This window comes from Carlito syrichta, unplaced genomic scaffold (genome assembly GCF_000164805.1).
Source record: "Carlito syrichta isolate Samal-C Ts95f unplaced genomic scaffold, Tarsius_syrichta-2.0.1 Scaffold308892, whole genome shotgun sequence".
Classification (NCBI taxonomy): Eukaryota; Metazoa; Chordata; class Mammalia; order Primates; family Tarsiidae; genus Carlito; species Carlito syrichta.
This window is the reverse complement of record NW_007252988.1, coordinates 70,900-75,761: the sequence shown is the minus strand read 5'-3', so window position 1 is coordinate 75,761 and position 4,862 is coordinate 70,900.

Below are 4,862 nucleotides of genomic sequence, written 5' to 3'. Positions count from 1 at the left end.
GCGTGGTAGCGCATGCCTGTAATTCCGGCTACTCGGAAGGCTGAGGCAGAAGGATCACCGAAGCCCAGCAGGTCGAGGCTGCGGTGGCCGGAGGTGGCCACTGCACTCCAGTCTGGGCGACAGAGTGAGACTCCAACTCAAAAAAATAAATAAATAAATTAGAGAGAGAGAGAGAGAAAGAGGTGATTCACCTCCCTGAGGTAGGGGAGGGGGCCAAAGCTTAAGAAAACATGGGCTGGCCATAACTCAACATACGGTCACACCACAGCTTAGTAAGGCAATGGCAGAAATTATTTTCAATACATTTCTTTAATCCAATATACCTAAACTTTTAATATTATTCTTTCACCTCTGTTCTCCTCCTCCTCTTGTAGAATTTCAAAGGCTGTGGTCAAAAGAAGTAACTGGAGAACGTCCTTCCTTATCTATAACAAGTTAAGAGAATGGCTCACCTCCAAGCAGTCTTTTAATCCAATCGGACCAACTTGGTCCATGTACTTACTCCTGGCTCAATAATACTCACCAGGGAAATGCCCTAAGCCTGTGTTTCTGAAAATGACTGGAGAGAGGTGACATTTGATAATGTCTGGAGACGTTTTGTCACATAAATGTGAAGGTGGGGACTACAGGCATTTGATGCATAGCGGCCTGGGATGCAGCTAAACATCCTATGAGACACAGGACAGCTTCCTACAACAATTATCTGCTCAAAATAGTACCAAGGTTGAGAAACCTTGCCCTAAGCTTATTATTTTGAGCCTCTATCCCTAACTAAGCACTGTCAAGAGGATGAGATTACCACTATTGGTTTACGTTTATCAGGACTTACTACTGCTGTGAATAGGTTCTGCTTCCCTACAGAAATTTGGAAGGTGGACACTTAAACTAAAAAGTGTTAGAAGAGAGAAAGGGCATGGGCAACCTAAAATAGTACCCATGAAAGACCTGATTGTTTTTGTAATTATAAAAGCATGTGTGTATTGTGAAAGTATGATCAGGCATCAAACATAAATTATATCAGTAATTATACAATTACTGGTCATTTAAAATTGTTATCGGTATTTTCTACCTTGTATAGCAAAAATTTCTTTTATATAGGTGAATTTACAGTGAAAATTTTTCATAACGTAAAATCTTTTTACAAAAGATAATTTATTGAGTATCTTTTTTTTAAGCAATGGAAGTTTCTATCGTGTATCGTCTTGGAAAGGAAATGTCAAAAGGGAAAATTCTGTAAGCGTTCTTATTTTTAAGTCAAAGTTTAATTAAATTTTAATAAATTAGAACGTTTGATTTAACCTTCGTGGAAAGACATTTTATGAATGTTTTGTCAAAAATAAATCGTGGCTTGAACCCTTCATACTAAAGCAGCTGGTGTTCTAAACTGAGTCTCGGAAATAAGCCGTCTCTTGAAGACTTTCAAAAGAAACATGCAAGAGATGCCGTACTGGGCCTCTGGGTGCCGCTGTCGGCCAATCCGTGGCTGGAGTGAAACAAAGCAATCCATTGGCGCTTCTGACGCGGCGATCCCCGCAGGCTTTTGAGAAACGTATCGGGAGGGGACTCTGCGGGTCCCCTCTCCCGCAGTCTGTCCCGAATATCCTGGTCAAGGACGTCAGGGCGTTTAACGACCCGAATGAAGCGCTGCGTTTTCTTTCCAGAGCACCTTTGCAAGCCAGACGCAAGGGGCAACTGTAGCGAGAGGTATTCCAATCCGAGAAGGAGCAGGAAGATACTGAGGAAGAAATCTCCCACGAAAGGCGCGAGGAGCACAGGAAGCGCTGTTTCTCTTCCTGGTGTCTTTTATTCTGCTTAGAGAACTACGTAGCCGGGAAGCCATGAGATCCTGGAAAAGAAGGCCAAGGGTTTTAAAGGGGGGAATCTGCGAAAAGATCTGCGTCTAGGTGACCAGAAACTACTGGTAAGTGAAGCCTCTCTTCACCTTCAGCGTGGAGAGCTGAGACCAACTTGAGAATGACGGGACAGATCTAGCAAATATGCCAAAGGAAGAACCTAGGCCCTTTGAATTTGAAACCGCTGAAAATCATATAACTGTTTTTCATATAGATATATTCATCCTGGATATAGATAACATAATGGCTTTTAATACACATTTTGTTTTGGAAATTCTGGAAAACATCTTAATAGGAGGAATGTTTACTCTTAAGTCTGCAGTAGATTTGGACATGGCAGTAACACTTTACAAATTTATCAGATTTGTTTTAAGAACCATCTCCTCTGCCCCCAAAAGTAAAGGAGGGCGTATAGCAGTAAATACTCTGAATTACTGCTACTGAAGAAATTCTGAGCCTGGTGCAGTGGCAGGCACTTGTAGTCACAGCTACTTGAGAGGCTAAGGCAGGAGGATCACTTGAGGCTGGAAGTTTGAGGTTGCAGTGATCTATGATCATTCCTGTGAATAGCTATGCACTCCAGCCTGGGTAACACAGCCAGACTCCATCTCTGAAAAAAGAAAGAAACCCTGAACCAGAGGAGCAGAGCTGCCACAACTTAGTGGTGGGAAGAGGGCAGAGCTGCTCAGGGCAAGATATAGGCCTTGAATGCCAATTCCAGTCCTTGGCCATTGAGCAATGTGTACAGTAGAGTTTGCTTTCAGGAGAACCTGCCCTCCACCTCTTCGTCCGCATTCTTCTACCTAGATAATATACCTAAAGTAAAGTTCTGCACTCTCCACACAATCTTACAGGACATACAGAACATATCTCCTGTCCAATAATGACAGAAACACTTGATTTTTGAAGAGTAACAGTTACAGCATGGAGTTAAAGAGTAGAAGCAGTTTGAGGGCCCATTTCAGAGTCCTGGTTGAAACGAAGGTTGAAAAGTATAATACAGTACAAGTGACTTTCAGATGAGTGTCTTATCCTATCAGGGATAAGAATTGTGGTTGTCAGCTGGACTCGGTGGCTCAGCCTGTAATCCCATGCCTTTGGGAGGCTGAGGTGAGTGGATTGCCTGAGCCTGCGGGTTCGAGACCTGCCTGGGCAGCAAGACCTCATCTCTACAATAAATTAAAAAAAAAAAAATCAGCCGGTCATGGTAGCGCATGCCTGTAATTCCGGCTATTCGGAAGGCTGAGGCAGAAGGATCGCCGGAGCCCAGCAGGTCGAGGCTGCGGTGGCCAGGAGCAGCCACTGCACTCCAGTCTGGGTGACAGAGTGAGACTCCAACTCAAAACCAAAAAAAAAAAAGAATTGTGGTTGTCCTAACTCAAACAGCAGGACTTAGAGACCTGCTTAAGTGGAGGAGTGAAAATTATTGTAGAGAAGAATGATCGCATTGACAATTCACCTCCAAGAATTGCTATGTAATTCTTTGTCAGCTACTGACAGATGGAATCCTAAACTGGGAGCAGATCCTGAAATACAGTGTCACCATCAGAGCTACCAACAAGGACAAGCTGTTCCTCTCCTCCAGTACAAGCTTCACCCTGCATGTCCTCTACATCAACAAAAACAGTCTGATTTTCAACAGGCCTTCTATCTGTTCCAGGTAACCAGGAACACCTACCCAGCACCACCATCGCACTTCCCACAGGGTTTAGGGCTCTGGGCACCTCCTGTTTCTTCCTGACCAGCGACCTGGCACATGGGCACTGTTGTTTATGTGTCAGTGAGCACAGTGCAATAGTGTTCATACAGACTACCTTTGATCTGAATTTGCTGGCAAGTGACCACGGTTTGACTGACTGAGTGTCATCCTGAGCCTGCCTATGATGGTAGACAACTTCTATGAAGTTCTTCTTTGACACTGTACCACTTACATTGCAATCTGGCTACCTGGTCCCCAAAATGGATGCCAACTGGCACACAATTCCTGACTGTCGTATCATGTGCCTTAAGTCAACTAACCAGCTCTTCAGCCTAAGAATATTCATGAGCTAGATGTGCACTGCACCACTATGAGTAACACAGACACAGCCTGCAAGAGTTTGTTGATCGTTGAGGGCACAGCAAGTCATTGTCCTGCACCAAGTCGTTGCCCACAATTTGCAGGAGTTGCTGCTGGACCTCAGGGAAAGCCTTTCACCTGACACTAGATAGAGTGAGCTGTAGTTTTACCTGGTGGTGTACTTGTTTCTCCTCGAAATGACTCTTGGCACCTCCCTAAGCCTGCAATGCTCCTCTAGCCCCATTGCCTAGGGTTACTTTCAGTAGTCTTTGGTCCAAGCATGAACTCCTGGACTCCATGACTTAAAGGAAGCAGATTTGCCCTGTTCCTACGATCTATATGTGGCTTCAGATATTATAAAATCTTAATGTCTTCACATTAAATCAAGAAACATCTTTCAACTTGATATTCTCTGTAGCGCCAGCAATGAAGATTTAAATATTACATTGGATTCAAATGTATTCATGTGAGTTTTAATATTTTTATTTGTACATGTCATCCTTTTCTAAATCACTCCTTTTTTGTTGTTGTTGAGAGTGGGGAGCTCTACAACTTTACTTGCAAATGTTTATGTATATTTTAATTTGCCTCATTAGCTTCTATCTTGGGCGATAATTTTGTGCCTCTTCATATATAATGAAAAGTTACATTTTTTGTTAAAAAGTCCCTTCCTTGCAATATTGAAGGAGATTTTTGGATCTTTAAATTTCTACCCTTGAGCTTCATATACAGGTCTTTGGGAAACTAAGAAACTGTAGATTTGGTTACTATTCCTGTGACCTTTGATGATTTTCTTTCTTTCCTTCTTTTCTTTTTTTAACTAATTAGTTTGCTTTTTGAGTTAGAATCTTACTCTATCACCAAGGATGGAGTGCAGTGGCATGCTCACAACCACCACAGACATGACCTGCTGGCCTCAGGCGATCTTTCCATCACAGCCTTCCAAGTAA